Source organism: Babylonia areolata, chromosome 29 (genome assembly GCF_041734735.1).
Source record: "Babylonia areolata isolate BAREFJ2019XMU chromosome 29, ASM4173473v1, whole genome shotgun sequence".
Classification (NCBI taxonomy): domain Eukaryota; kingdom Metazoa; phylum Mollusca; class Gastropoda; order Neogastropoda; family Buccinidae; genus Babylonia; species Babylonia areolata.
The window spans coordinates 34,378,657-34,396,156 of record NC_134904.1 but is presented as its reverse complement, the minus strand read 5'-3'; positions in this window follow the sequence as shown (position 1 = coordinate 34,396,156).

Here is a 17,500-nt window from a genome sequence, read left to right as displayed (position 1 = left end):
CTAACGGTTGGGTCATTCAGCCACCCACTGGACATCCGAGGGGTCTGTGTAGAGGAGAAGAGAGGACTTTCCGTACTGAGTTACGGACTTTTTTTTTTTTTTTTTTTTTACCTCCTTTCCAGTAGTGGTTTACTGCTGTGTTTTGGTTTGGTTTGTCCTGGTGTGTCTGTGTCTGGTGATTTATCCTGTGCCTTTTTTTCTGTTTTATTTTTTGTCTTCCCTTTTCTTTTCTATTGATTTGTTCACCATGACGACTGATATCGACTTGGGAGGTGAGCGTACTTTACCTGTTTTTGTTGTAAACAATGAACTGCCGGGGTTTGATAAAAAGCATTTCTCTACTTCCGAACTCTGTGCGGCTGCAGAAAAGGTTACAGGTTACAATTCAATAGAAGGAGCCCAGCGCATAGGTGGACTTTGGAGGATTTATCCTCCACAAAAAGATGCAAGAGTCAAATTGCTTGTACAGGGTTTCGCGCTTAGAGGGGTACAAGAGAGTGTCCAAGACCAAAATCCGTTTGTTGTAAGACCTCCCAATTCAAATGATTCAAACAGTAGAGAGGAGCAGCCCCTTCAACGAAGCTGATCGTCGGCAACATCCCTCTCTCTTTCTCCGACACAGAACTGTTGCAGTCAGTCAACCAGATGGAAGTAACCATCCACTCCAAACTGATCGCGGAAAAGGACAGGGATGATCACGGCAAGCTGACACACTGGAAGACAGGCAGACGTTTCCTGTATATAAAAGTTCCGGATGTTCCACTGCCCAGAAATGTGGACATTGGCCCTTTTAAACTCACTCAGTACGGCCAGTCCTCTCTTCTCCTCTACACAGACCCCTCGGATGTCCAGTGGGTGTCTCAATGACCCAACCTTTAGCTTCCGTCGTCAGAATTGTGGTATTCTTTGTCAACATTCACCTCTTCAGTATAAGAACCTTCCGCTTGCAATATTTTGATGGTGGTAATTGGGGTGAAACGCTGTTAACGTCGTCTCTTTCGCCGTTCGTATGGAAAGAGTTAAAGCCAGCCTGTACCACAGGGAGCAGAAGACCCTTCAGCGACAACAGCAGGCGGAGTGTCGACGGTGCCTGCAGAAAGGACACACAGCGGCGGACTGCCCAAACCCGGTAAAGTGCAGACAATGTCTGAACGATGGACACAAAGCCGGGGATCCAACGTGCAACCTTGTTGCAGTGGAACCAACTATCAGACATGAACAGACAGACAATAGCAAAACAGAAAACGCAACACAGAACAAACTTGGATGGCTAACGTCTAGATCACCACTCAAGGTTTGGATTCGATCCCCCGCCCCCAGATTCTCTCTCGCTCCCAAGGCGGACGGACGCTTTACCACTTGGCCCTCAGTCCACATTGTCAGTTGAAAATAACAGCGTAGGAAACCCTTTGAACAATGACTTCTGAGCGTGCTGTTGTCCCGTTCCGGCTTGACAAAACAGATCCGCCTTGCTTATACTTGGAGGGACAATAATGATATTTATTTCTTCTTCTCCTTCTTCTTCTTCTGCGTTCGTGGGCTGCAACTGCCACGTTCACTCGTATGTACACGAGTGGGCTTTTACGTGTATGACCGTTTTTACCCCGCCATGTAGGCAGCCATACTCCGTTTTCGGGGGCTGGGGGGGGGTGTATGCTGGGTATGTTCTTGTTTCCATAACCCACCGAACGCTGACATGGATTACAGGATCTTTTAACGTGCGTATTTGATCTTCTGCTTGCGTATACATACGAAGGAGGTTCAGGCACTGGCAGGTCTGCACATATGTTGACCTGGGAGATCGTAAAAATCTCCACCCTTTACCCACCAGGCGCCGTCACCGTGATTCGTACCCTGGACCCCCAGATTGAAAGTCCAATGCTTTAACCACTCGGCTATTGCGCCCGTCATATTTATTTCAAACTCCATCTACCCGGTTTTCCCAAACTCACCATTTATCCCTCCCCCCCCCCTTCCCTTTTCTCTCATACATACGAATTAAATGTAATAAAAAAAATTAAAAAAAAAAAAAAAAAAGGCAATATATATATGACACCCGGGTGCCGATCAGATCAGATCAGCTGATCAAGCACCGAGCTCACAGTCAAAATGCTCCTGAGTTCCACTCACAGACACAGCATAAAAATGGAGTAGTATAAGAGATGGGGGTTCTATATACAACTTTTTTGGGCGTATTAGCTTGTGTTAAGGCCCTCAAGCATAAAAAAAATTTAGCCAAAACCTGTGTATGTTGGAGTAATATGACCCTCAAGCATAAAAAAATATATATATAGTTAAAACAAGTTATATGTGTATGGAGAGCCAAATCACAAGATAAAAAAAAAAAAATGGTTGGATATGTGTATGGAGGGGAGCGAAACGGTCATGGGGGTTCTATATACAACCGACCCCAGCCCAAAACCGCGCAATACCGCCCTCAAGCATCATAAAAAAAAATCTAGTTAAAACCAGTTATAACCAGTTACGTGTATGGAGAGCGAAACGGTCGCCCCGTTCCCCGTGTGTGCTAGCGACCGCACGGCGTGTGTAGTGGGAGTGGTCCCGCGCACAGCCTGCTTCCCGCGCGCGCGAAGATTGTGATCACCCTATTAGAGAAAAGATTATATTGTATATATAGAAAAAATAATGCCTTTTCCGCGTAACATTTGTGAGTACCCCCAAGTTAAAACAAATAGAGTATGCGGTCGAGCTTGCATGGGGCTCTATTGTAAAGATCATATTAAATGTCATAGAAAAGGAATGTCACTTCCAGTACTTTGTATAAAATGCAACCTTTATGTACGTACGAAGTATGTTATTTGTTGTAAATGTAAGCATAAAAAAGAGAAGCCTCCTCCCATGGAGAAAAAGATTGATCCTATACCCGATTGTGGAGAACATTCAAGCGACTCTGAGGATGATGATGATGACGATGATGAAATTGACCCTTTTGAAACTTATTCAAGAGGGTATATTCCACCCTTTGGTGGAGTAATCATTGGATTCAGAGATTGATCAACTTGTAAAAAAAAAATCCTATTAGAGAAAAAAATATAATAGTATATATAGAGAGAAAAATGGTGCAACGGTATTCTGAAAAGTATTACCGTGATCTCGCTTCAAGAAAAGAGATTCCTAATCATGAATCTATGAATAAAACTGAGTTGATTAAAGCACTGGGGTTTGATGCTTTGGAGGGGGAGACCAATGCTACGCTTAAAGATATCGCACGAAAGCTCAAAATTCGTGGTTTTAGTAGAATGAAAAAAGATGAACTTATTAAAAATATACGTCAACTACAACATAAAGCTGAATCCACGGAGGAGTTTGGTAGTATTATTAAAAATTATAAACTTGCAGCTCTTCCAAATGAAATAGATCCGCTTTCGTTTATGATGAGTAAAGTGGACACTATTAACCAAAGAGCTATTCCACTGACCAAACAAAATATTGTTTTAACGGTGGAGTTTGGTCAAATTAAAAATGATGATACTACTGTAGCTGTATTTCGATCGGAATATCAAAGTATTATTGATGTTGTTGATGATCAAGATATTGAAAAACAAATAAAACAGATTTTGTTAAAAATAGAAAATTTTACAAATGAAGGTTCAGGATGGTTCATTAAAAGAATCTTTAGTTTATGGGTGAATAGAGTTTCTATTACATCTCCAGGATCCTTTATTGAATCACCACAGTGGTTAAAAAATAAAAGAGCTGTGATTAATATTAAAAATAAAGATGATCAATGTATAAGACATTGTTTACGTGCACACAAGTTTCCAGCAAAAGCGAATTCTAATTTAACTTATTCCTATCCTTCTGATGATGGGTTTAATTTTGAAAATATTGACTTTCCTACACCAATAAAACAAATTACAAGGATCGAGACTCAAAATAATATTGCTATTAATGTATACTATTTAAAAAATAAAACGATTGAACGCGCAAGAATATCAAAACAACCCACCAACATGGAGCGTATTAAACTTCTTATTATAGAAAATGAAAATGGTGGACAACATTATACTTATATTAAGAATTTTAACAGACTACTGAGTAATACAAACAAACACAAAGCAGCCATGTACTTTTGTGAGTATTGCTTGACAGGTACAACATCATCAGAACTTTTAGAAGAACATATTAAGCGATGCGCGCAGATCAACCACAAGAACTATTCTCGCGTTGAGATGCCATCGGAGAAGACAAAAATGATCAAATTTACCAATTTTCAAAAACAAATGCAAGTTAGTGATGTGATATATGCTGATTTTGAGGCGATTTGTAAAGAAATAAAAGACGATTCCCATTCGAATAATACCATCAAAGAAAGCGAACACATCATCTCGTCATACGGGTTTGTGCATGTTAGGTCTGATGGAAGGGCATACAAACCGCAACTATTTCGTGGTGAGAATGCGGTCAGTCATTTTCTCGAAAAACTTCAAAGAATATATTATCATACTGTCAAGGAATTGAAAAAACCAGTTCCAATAAAGATGACCAAAAAAGATAACGAATCGTTTGAAAACGAACGAGTTTGTTGGATATGTAGAGGGGAACTACTCGCAAATGATAAAGTAAGAGATCATGACCATATCACAGGGAACTATAGAGGTGCCGCGCATGCATCGTGTAATCTTAAATTGAGAATAAAACCCGACGAATTTGTGTTGCCGATATTATTTCACAACCTCAAAGGTTACGACTCTCACGCGATCATTTCGGAGCTCGCGAACAAAGGTGGTGGTAGAATTACGTGTATCGCGAATAATAAAGAGAAGTACATCACATTCAGTTGGGGAAGGTTGAAGTTTTTAGATAGTTTCGCATTCCTGAGTTCGAGTCTCGACCAGCTTGCGAAGAACCTTCCGGATGATAAGAAGTTTTTAACGCGCAAACATTTCAGAGATGAGGAGGAGTTCAAGCTCGTTACGAGAAAAGGAGTCTTTCCGTACGAATATATTACCGATTGGAGTAAATACGAAGATACGAAACTACCAAAGAAAAGTCATTTCTTTAGTAAACTTAACAAGACGGATATATCAGAAAGTGACCACGAGCATGCCAAGAATGTGTGGAAGAAGTTTAAATGTAAGAATCTAGGTGATTATAACGATCTGTACTTAGTCACTGATGTGTTGTTACTTGCCGATGTGTTCCAGAATTTTAGAAATACGTGTTTGCGAACTCATAATCTCGATCCTGTTCATTATTACACGCTTCCCGGAATGTCTTGGGATGCTTTACTCAAGAGTACGGGAATAGAACTCGAACTGTTGACGGATATCGAACAATATAACATGATAGAGGCGGGAATACGTGGTGGAATCAGTATGACTGTAAGAAGATACGCGGAGGCTAATAACAAGTATATGAAAGATTACAGACCTGAAAAAACGGATTCGTATATCATGTATCTCGACGCGAACAACTTGTATGGTTGGGCGATGTTACAAGCTTTACCCACGGGTGGATTTATCTGGGATAACGATGCTAATCTCGAAAAGATTCTAAATCACCCCGACGATGATGAGACGGGATATATTGTGGAGTGTGATATCGAGTACCCTGAGGAATTACACGACGAACATAACGATTATCCCCTAGCTCCTGAGAAAATAGAAATAAAACTCGAAAACCTCTCACCCTATCAACGACGCCTTCGTGAAAAACTCGAGATGCGCGGAAAGGAAACGAGAAAATTAGTTCCGAATCTATGGAATAAGGTTGGTTATGTCGTTCACTATAGAAATCTCAAGCTATACACGCAACTTGGCATGAAAGTAACTAAAATCACAAAAGTGTTAAAGTTTAATCAAAGTCCCTGGATGGCGCCCTATATATTGATGAACACCAAACTGAGACAAGCCGCTACTAACGATGCCGATAAAGATCTGTATAAATTAATGAACAACTCGGTATTTGGTAAAACTATGGAAAATATCAGAATGAGAACGAATATCAAATTATTCAAGTTAGATGAAGAGGACAAGGCACGCAAACTAATAAACAAACCGGCTTATGTCGATCATATGATCATCAACGAGAAACTTCTAGCGATTCACTACAAAAAAAATAAGCTTGTGCTCAATAAACCTATCTATATCGGGATGGCCATTCTCGACCTATCAAAGTATCTCATGTATGATTTGTATTACAACCACTACAAGAAAAAATATGGATGCAGGTTGTTATATACTGATACCGATTCATTCATTCTCCACGTAGAATGCGAGGATTTTATCGCTTGTATGGATGATAATGTACATGACCGCAGTAATTTTCCAAAAGATCATCCATTGTATGATAAATCGATAGAGAAAGTGCCAGGATACATGAAAAGTGAGCTCGGATGTAAACCGATCCGACAATTCTGCGGCTTGCGCTCAAAGATGTATTCGGTTGTAGCGGATGATGGATCAGTTATCAAGAAAGCCAAGGGCATAAAAAAATGTGTGGTGAAGGATGAAATTGAACCCGATATGTATAAGGAGTGTATTGATCGATCTGTTCAATTTACTAATAGTATGAGAACGTTCAGATCGTATAAGCACAAGATGTACACGATCAAGCAAATGAAGACATCACTCTCACCGTACGATTCCAAACGCTATTGGCTAGATGATGGTATTACATCTTACGCCTACGGGCACTATGGTATTTCTGTATCGTGAGGAACAACCATAAGCTCTTCGTGTACAAACCCTCTGGATGGGCCATTTTGTAAATAATAAAGAATAGGATCGCCGGGCATCATACGCTTAATATTATAAACTTTAAGAGACCAAACGGGATCCGTTGCTCGTTTGCGAGCTCCACCCTCGAGCTCACCGGGCTCATACAAGTACCGAACTTGCGCATCAGGCGGTAACTCTCCTTTATCATCTTTAGTCGGTGCAGAGGATTCGGCTTCTACCGATTTGGCCTTTATTGCGACCGACGGTTTCTTACCAATAAGTCTCGTCACCTCATTATTCAATGCAGCCACAACAGCCGGTAATCTAGTGACCCATTCTGTTGATCGATTCGGCGATTTCATTTCAGCCACATATTGATGACTAAACAATCGTTCTGCCAGCGTACGATTAAATCTTTCTACAATAGCCTGGCTTCTGTGTGTCTTTCCACGCCTTACTTTTTTAAAAATTTTGTTCACAGCACCCATAAACTCTCGGCCAGGATCTACCTGAAGAAGTTTGGGCAACTTCAAAGGGCTACGGTCATAAATACGTAAAAAAGCGGCCGCCACTTCGACGCTGTCTTTCGTTGTTAGGGGTTCGGCTTCTTTATATCGACTTGCAACATCAACGACAGTCAGCGCATACTTATACGTCTTACGCCTGATTCTGTCATAGGGTAAAAATAAAAGGTCAGCCTGATGAACCTCATTTGGGATAGTAATATCAAATTTTGCTCTCGGAATATACTTTGGAGGGGGTAGATAAATTTGCCATATAGCTTGTTTTTGTAGCCATTTTCTAGCCTCATCCTCAGACACCTTGGCTGCTTTCGCGAGTTTTTTAATCGCCGAATAACCCTTCCAATAACCGCTTGGGCTGTAATAGATCTTTTCCATTTTATTTAAGAAAGTAAATGTTTAATATTTTGAAATCGCAAAACCAAAAATGACCATGGTCATGATAATAAATACGTATTCTCGATCTTTTTGTCCCTCTGAGGGTGTATAAAAATCTGAAAGTTGGGGTTTATGAGAAAGAGGGGGTAGTGGCTCCCCCATCACTTTATAATATTCTTGCATAGCCATATCCACATCCTTAAACGTGTTCACAGCATGTTGTTGTTGTCTTAGTTTTTCATTGATATAATCTAAACGTTGAATCCTCTCTTTCTGCCATTCTGCGGTCGCTGCCTGAAGTTGTTCTTGCGCTTTGTTGTGTCGTTTCTGTTCTTCTAACGCGTCTGAAGACCCCAGTTTACTAAATAAAAAATTACTTCCGGTAAATGCTAAAGCGTTTACTACTGCCCCACCAACGAGTAACGCTACTGATGCCATACTATAATGATGATATTATTATTACTTCAAAATATCATGTGGGAGAATACCTTGTTTTTCCAACATATCCTTCGTAGCCATAGCGAGGGCTATATCCAAAGTGACCATCCCGATATCTTCGAGGTTGAAAGCCAGTCTAGGTGTCGGGGCTTTCGTAAATATTAATTTTGTCAATCTCGAGTAACCAGCGGCCAGTGCGCTGACCACAACCGCGTGGTATACAGTGTTTGCAATTTCTTTACCGTTTATATTTGGTGTTGCCATTGTTGTTTATAAATAGTGTGCAAATTAATGTTCAAAACATAATAAATGGGTTGGGTTTTGTTACCACAGGTGGTGGTGGTGGTTTTTTCGACCGATTAAAATATATGTAAACACCACAACCTATTATCATCGCAGCAGCAATGTACAAGGGATTGATAAAAACGTGATCTGGTCTCCTCGATGATGATGGTTCTTGTTGTTGTTCATCTTTCGCTTTTCGAAGTTTTTCGAGAAGTTCTTCATGTTTTGCTTTTCTAGCAGCAGCACCTTTTCGACCCGCTTCAACTTTCTTCTGATTCTTCGGTTTCGTTACTTCCTCCATTATATTTATTAAATTGACAATGTTTAACAGTAGTTACAGCTGTGGTGAGCGGAGCTAAGAACATGCCAAATCTGTGATATAGTTCGCAAGTAAAACTGTTAAGCGCATGTCCCAGGAATGGATCTTGCTCGAGATCACTATTTAATTTTGTTTGGTCATCAATTGGGAGATACATACAAACTGCTCTGGTATACAGTTGTATAATTGTATTACCGAGTGATTTTGTAATCATCGATCCTAAACTCGCTTCGTATCTCGTATAAAGCTTGTCTATATCCGGATCTTTCATCGCTTCGATTTTATCAACACTAAACTCTTTCCCTAAATATTCTTTTGCTCCACCGGCTGAGACCACCGCCATAAGCCTGTCGCGTTTGGGATCCTCGGATAGTAATGGGTCCATCTTCTTCTTATATTCTATATATCTCCTTTTAAGTTTAAAATAATAAAAAACTACAAATCCAACGACTAAAAGTGTTAAGAAATTGCTAACCAGTGTTAAGAAATTGCTAACCAGTGCTAAGGAACTGTTAAGCATTGTTAAACAGCTGTTGATTATTACTAGCAAATTTTATATGCAACTGGTTGATCAGTTTTTAATATCAACTTGGAGTGTTTGGTATTTGCCAATGATTTCCTAACCTCTTTACGTTCATTTTGTGTTGGAATGACATCGTTTTCTCTTAAACACTCATCAAACGAGTCCCTATCCTTACAGTGAAATAAAGCCACCCATTTTGTTTGTTCGCGAAGGTCAGTAAGAACCGAGTTGTATTTCTGAGTCAACACCCACACAGACTGTTTCGCGTGTCTTCCAGAAAATGCGAGTTTACTCAACATTTGCTTCTTTTGAGTAAGAGCCTTTAAGTCACTACAGTCATCGATGATGTACAACGTTGGCTCCCCGGCAAATATTTCAAAAAACAGCCCAAGCCATTCGTGAAGTTTATCACCGGGATTAACGGTGTATACCCCGCGGTCCTTTCTTACCCACACTCGGGATCGATAGGCTTTATTATATTCGAGAGTAGGGCATAGAATTACAATATTCTCGAACACACCACGATATGTCGTTTGTAATAAATCTAAAATAAATTCGGTCTTACCACACCCAGTTTGCCCGCAAATAATTGCGGAATGTGCTTCTTTAGTAAACAGCCTCGACAAATCTTCCATCTTCTATATTTAATTGTCCATCCATAATTACAAATACATACGCATTTAGCGGTTCTGCCGTTTCAGCTTTTTTCTGAATCTGAATCGTAATGCCTTCAGACGCATTTTCGATACGACGTCCACTCCCGTGAAGAGAATTATCATCTGTGGTGCGCATATCCAACCAAAGAGCATAATTATTCGTGAAATATTCGCCGACTGTGACATCCGCTAGTTCTAAATCTTTTACCACTTTGTCTACTTCGGGGTCGCGTTTTTGCGTTCCGAAAAACTTTCTGATTTCATCCCATTGTTGATAGGAACGCATACCTTGACTAAACAGTTGATTGGGCACACCTTCGATCGTCACTTCAACCTTATCAATCTTAGGATTGTAAAACTCATCAAACAACAGCAGTACCCCCTTCATACTTTTTGCCGGCACGTTGAGATTAATATTCCAGAGTGTGTCAGATTTGTCCAGAGGAATTTTACGATGTCGTAGTATTCTATCAAATAAAATAGCGAGCCTACCCGAATAATAACCGGCTATCTGTCTCGCAAGTTCGGGTTGTGTGACTTTCTCAAACTCGAGACTAATCCCTTCTATCGTATAGGATGCATCCGGGTCTGTGCTGCGGATAACCTTGCTATAAGCGTTAAAGGTAAGTTCATACTCCAGGCGATCGCCGAGAGCACTCTGATAAAATGGTGCATGAGATTCTAGCAATTCGAAATCAAGCGGAATACAAAATCGATTACCATAAGCCTCCGCAATGGCGGCATCTCTAGCGATAGTGTCATCTCCATTATCCGCGTTAATACGCAATCGTGTCACATTACGGTGTGTAGTTAAGTCAATACCTTGATAAACGGCGTTTCTTCGTTCTTGTCGAGTTCGCCAAAGATCTCCATAAGTATAAAATACATCACTATCTTCAACGCTCATGATTTCATTACCGGAAATGCGAATGGTTGTTTTACGTACTATGGCTCTACCAATATTATCAACGAGTGTTCTGTTCACATCTGTGGTTGAAGTCAAAGAAATTTTGAATGCTAGTCGAACACTCCCCGGAACGATCACATCGTCAACACCTAAATTAGGAAAGCGTACAAGAAGTTGTTGATTCTGATCGATAGTTGACGGATTGTTAGTAATCACGACAGTCTGCCGCACGCCCTTTATCCCCCGCGGCTCCCGCAAACTTCTCATTGGATTAAGCTTTCTTCCACTCATTTTTTGTTTTATATAGATATTATGAAACTTTATATTATAAGTTTAATATGGCGGAAGGGTTCGCAGAAGGTGGAATAATAGAATCTGGTTTCTTGCAAACAGAATTATTAAAGAGCGCGGTTGATGATTACTATGATGCATTTGGACAAGAGCCCGATGTTGGGCGAAATTATACCAATTTTGAACTTGATAGTAGAGGTACACTACGATTAAAAAATAATCCAGATTTTAATATCATTAACGTCCGCACGAAACAACCCCTAGCACTTTCAACACTAGCGGGAAAACCTGGTGGAGCAAATATTATTCGCGAGGAACTTGGTTTTGTAGACTGGAGGAGGAAAAACTTAAAACCCCAAACGGTCGCGGCTCTCCAAAAGGTTGAAGCCAAACTGGGTGAAGAAATTGAGATGGATGATTTCTCACCAAATACAATCGATGAAGTACTTAAAACTATAGATGATCCTCCCCTCACCGATGAACTGGGTGGTTATATTCGTGAACTCAAAGGTTTAGACAAAGCCATGCAAAGACAGCGCGGTAATCTTTCTGACAACCTCTCAAAACTCTCTCACCTGGATGAAGAAATGTCAACTTTAAAAATAAGAATTCAGTCTGCGGAACTAGCTGATAAAGATGAAAGCGAAATCAAACCCTTGCGTTTACAATTAGACGATCTAAACATCGAGCGTGCTGCACGACTAGAAGCGATATCAACACACAAAGAAGCGCTGCGATCTCAAATCAGCAGAATGCGTGAAACGATACGCAGAATTCTTGAGGAGGACACAACACTAGCGGAACGTATTCGAACGCTTTTTAGAGAACAAGGCATTACTATCGTTTCCATTCTTACTGCCTTTGGTATGATTATCAGCACTATCGTTTTGGCCGTCACGGGTGGAGGGGGCACTCCGGGTAAAAAAGATGACAACTGGATAAGAAAAAGACTTAAAGATTTGGGAGAATTACTTAAAAAATTAGGTTTAAAGGCGATTGATGCCCTCCCAGGAGTCATTGGGGCTATTATTTCGTGGTTATTAAGCACGTTGGGTAAAGCGGTTGGGTGGTTAGCCAACAACCTGTGGGCACTCGTGCTCGGTGCTGGCCTCCTCCTGTTTGATTATTTAAAGAAGAGAAAGTAAATACCACCTATCAATCCTAAAGTAAGAGCGACTTTATAGTCTTTGTGAGTTGTTGGCTCTTCTTCGTACGATACTTTCGCTGGTTTGAGTTTAAATTTGTTATCCGAAGAACCTGCACCATACAGAAAGGGTCTATTACCAGCACCGATAGCTATTGCAAATCCTGGTCGAGATGTTTGTATTAATTTTTTATTTCTATAGGTAAGAGTGAACCACCCGCGAATGCCTAACAAAACTCTCGTTTCACCCGCTCCTGTCCTCGGTGTTGTCAAAGGCTTGTGTGATTTATAATCGAGCACCGTATTACTCACATCAAGCATTGCCAAGTCTGCATCAGAAGGTGGCACAAGAGCCCAGTGACCTCTAGACCATTGAAGAGCTTTTCCTGATGGGGCAACAAAATAGTATGCAGGAACACTCTGGGTAGGTGGAACACTTTGGGGTGAAACACTCTGGGTAGGTGGTACAATGTGTGGTAGTTCGTTTAATCCATCATTAACACCAATATTCTGTTCTTCTGTCGCAATGACAATTTTATTATTATAATTAATGTGTGTACCAGCCCTCAATGCCATATCAGATGGGGCCATATAAAGGCCAACACCAAATGCAAAGTTTACTTCGGATCTCGCGTACTGGAGAACGTCCTGGTATTTTTTTATCGCCGTTTGTAGGTTTTCGGGGGCATTAATCGCATCTTCAACATTGGCTAAAAATTGTTTTTGCGCATCAAATCCAGTTCCTTTTGTTGTTATACTCGTGCGCGTTTGCGCTTGTGACCCTATTAGAGCCCACACATAAGTGCGAATGCTATCGTTGAGACGAACTATCCCCGCATGTGTAAAACCCAACCCCTTATCAGGAATAAATGTTGTCCAAGCCCGGGTGATGTCCACCGTATGTCTGATTTTATCGTGGGGGCTAAAGAACACAGGTCCCTCTCCTCTGTTTCTCATTGCCTGTCGTGCAGCCCCACCGGGGGTCTCAGCCTGAATAAATTCTCCCAAACCAAAGCCATGCTTTTCTATTTTCTGTCTCCAATCCCTCTGCCCAAATTCGGCACACAAACGCTGATAAACTGTTTTATCAAACGGATTATTATACATGTTAAATGCTTGGTCGGTGGGTAGCGGGATTTTTAACTCGTCCAATAACCTCCGAATCTGATAGTAAAAATGAAACCTATACACGGCTCGAATAAACGAATCAGAAGCTTGAAAATGTTCTTCCGTTACTCCACACCCGGCGGTCGCGCACCATACCACAAAATTGATTTGATTCTGCCACCACACTATCGGGTTGTTTCTCCACGCAAGCCAGGCTGCATTCATCTCCCCAGTCATAGTGGGGTTCGCATAAGACTGAAAAACATCGGGAAACTTGGCGGTAAAAGAATATTCGCTGTTCACGTAGATCACTCGCGTACAACTTATTCTTTTTTCTTTATACCCGGTTGTATAGGACGCGTCCTTATTGAAGCTGTAAATTTTCTTATTCATAGCTATGTATATAATAACAACCGATATTCAAAAAGACGAATTACCGCGGTGCATATCTAATCAAAGTGGAAGACTAGAAATCGCGCTGCGTGAAATAACTTATTATCCCAACTGGAAAAATATCAGTGATGAGCTCGGAAACAATTTCTTTACTACTACCGATCGTAAGATAATAATCCCAGATGGTTATTATAATGTGTGTGAATTGAATAAAGAAGTGTTCACCCCCCACGGTGCAGAGTTAGACTTGCACGCTCCGAGTGGCTATCTGAGAATAAAGAGCACCAAATCGATTGAACTTTCTGAGCGTCTTGCACATACTCTGGGGTTCCCCCAAAAACTCATCGCGCCGGGAATAATGGTGATAGGAAACAGGCATCCGCGGCTCGCGATACATAAAGCACTTTACATTCACCTCTCTCAAATTAATACCACCGATAATTTCTATAACGGATTGCCTTCTACGTTGTTACAATCAATCCCAGTAGAAAATGAAAGATGCGGGGGTGGTCGAACAACCACGTTGACATCACCCCAGTACAAAAGACTTTCTCACGGAGATTTACCACGTTTAACACTTTCTATAGTAGATGAAAATCATAATCCCGTTTCTATTGATTATTTAAATATTACATTACATATAAGATATGGTTGAACCCTGCACTACGCTCGGTTTGGTTGATCTCGGAGATACAGAGGGATTTGATGTGCCGGGAAAAGAAAATAAGTTGTACGCATTCCAGCTTTCTGAAGGAACGTACAAAAGAAAAGAAGTAAAAATTGGTGATATCGTGAGTGAGGATGATGTTGTCAATGATGAGCCCTATCAACTTGTTCGTTTAAACGGTACATGGCAGCTAAAACCCCTCGACAAGGGGATGGTAGATTTTAAAATTGAATCACCTTACATTACCAAAGAAGAAGAAAATAATTATAGAATAAAAAACAGTGGTTGGATGTTCGCTGATTTAAGAGCGTTGGATGTACATTTACTAAACTACCAGGGGAGGTGTTATGTGCTTAAGAAACGCTCGAAGGATAAATCTGAATTAGGAATAGATTTTCATGATCTAACTAGTTTGTGGGGCTTCCGTTTCCGTATTATTTTTGATGTAATTCTCGGTGAAGATCCTGATGATTTTGTAAAAGTTTTTCAAGGGTTTTACATTAAATGGCCCAAAAATCTTGCAAATCAACCCCTGAGAATCACCATTGAAAAACAAGATGATGCTATGCCCTATGATGTTATACCGCAGGGTAGTCATATAGAATTCTCGCTTGAAGGTATTACCACAAAACAGGAAACAATGAGTTTGTGGATGCAGCTGCGTCTTCCTCAAAATATTTCCTTAAGAAGACTACGTTGCGCCAATTTGAATATTTAGAATATACTATAAATATTAGAAAATGGTTGATCCCGGAGGGCCAGGAACACATAATATCAAACCCTGCACTATGCTCGGTTTGGTTGATCTCGGAGATACAGACGGATTTGATGTGTCGGGAAAAGAAAATCAGTTGTACGCCTTCCAACTTTCTGAAGGAACGTACAAAAGAAAAGAAATAACGAGTAATGGTGGTGGTGTCAACAAATTCAGCGAACTTGCAGACGTGAACGTTGACGGTGTTGTTGTGAACAAACCACATCATCTTGTTCTTTCCGACGATGATACATGGGTACCTTATCCGGTGGATAACTGGGATTTAGATTTTGAAATAAAACAACCCTATGTTAGTATTGGAAGAAATCACGCTCTACAAAAAATACAAAATAGTGGTAAACTGTTGGCTTCCTATCATACGCGTAAAGATCTAATCGTCGTTAACAGCGACGACTTTGGATATGTTATTGGTATGAGAGGTAAAAAGACTGGCACACTGCGGTTAATTAAAGAGTTTGATTTTGAGCCGCCTATTCAGGGGTCAACTGTCGTTTTAGATATACTCCTTAGTGGGGTGCCAGATGATTTTGTAGAAGTTTTAAAAGGGTTGCAGATAAAATGGCCTGGAAATCTTAAAAATAAACTCTTGAGAATTACCATCAAAATTCCAGTGGTTGACCCATCTGATCAACCCGATCCCTCTATAGAATTCTCGCTTGAAGGTGTCATCAAACGTCCATCGTTAGATAAAATATCTCTCGACTTTATTCACATCGGACCTCTTCAGCTTAAAAGACTGCGCTACTCTCCTCATCCTGTTACCATCATTTAAAAAAAAAAATGATTACTATAGAATAATGGAGTTTCGCCTACGAGAGATATCGAATATAAAAAACAACCTCGAAAAAGAGCGTGATGAAAGAACTTTATTTTATAAAAAATATAAACGCGGTGTAAATATCGCTACAGCCGCGGATACAACGCTGACAACTCTTAGTATCGCCCTTGGGGCATCGGGTGTTGGATTACTGTTGAGTGTCGCCGCTGCTCCCGTAGCTATTGGAATAGAAGTGGGAGCTGGTCTCCTTGGTGTGGTTGGTTTAACTTGTAAATTTATTCATAAAAAATTAATGTCACAAGCTATGAAGCACAACGAGATTCGCGTGTTGGCCGAGTCAAAACTGAACACTATAAATGATCTTATTTCAAAAGCATTAGAAGATGATAAAATAAGCGATGAAGAATTTAGTCTCATTCTGGCTGAAGTTGAAAAATTCAATGCAATGAAAACAGACATAAAATCGAAACACAAAACTCAGTTGTTAAAGAAAAATCTATTTGATATTCAAGATGGTAAACCATCCAAAAAAAGCAAACTATGTGAACGGTTGACTCAACCTCCTCTCTTTAAGGACCATTTGGCTCTCCATACACATATTTAAGCCGGTTTTTCGTTTTTATGCTTGAGGGCGGTATTGCGCGGTTTTGGGCTGGGGTCGGTTGTATATAGAACCCCCATGACCGTTTCGCTCCCCTCCATACACATATCCAACCATTTTTTTTTTTTATCTTGTGATTTGGCTCTCCATACACATATAACTTGTTTTAACTATATATATATTTTTTTTTTTTTATGCTTGAGGGTCATATTACTCCAACATACACAGGTTTTGACTAAATTGTTTTTATGCTTGAGGGCCTTAACACAAGCTAATACGCCCAAAAAAGTTGTATATAGAACCCCCATCTCTTATACTACTAATGGCGTTCCCCAACATAACGTGTCGTTCTTGGGCCGTACTCAAGAGACTATCGTGCCTGTGGGGGCAAATTACCTGAGGCAAGGGAAACTGTCCCGAGTTAGCAATATTCGGTATCGGGAACACTCGAGTCTACCCGCAGGTCTTCACAAACACAAATTTGCCCCTGTGACCTGCCAAGGGTGACCACCCACGAAGCAGAGGTAAAAATGGCGGATCCTTTTGTGGCGTTGTTTATGCTGAGGGAAAACAGGCGTGCTTTGCGGATAGCCCGTGGTTTGCTAACTCTATCGACACTGCTCTGGATTGTGATGTGGTGATAATTATTTTAAGAGCAATCGCAGAAGAGAATCACCGGGATTTTTAACCACAGACGATGAGTTAGCTGCCTGAGTACACCACGCGCGTCTTGAATACGAAGATAACTTTACCTTCAAGATAAACTGTACCCTGTGGGTGCCTACCATGTCAAAGGTAACTTGCCTCAAAAGGCAAAAATGAATTTTGTCTTGATGGTATCAATGCAGGTTCAGATCACCCCCTTCACCCAACCTCACTTTCCATTGATGATTGTAGCCGAGGTGTCGATGTTCATTGAATTCGAATTGGTCCATAACACCACCTTTGAAGAAACAGAAACTGACAGTGGTGTGAACAGGTCAGATGCGTTCACGGAGTTCACATAGTTGTATCACGTGTGTGTGGGATAGCCA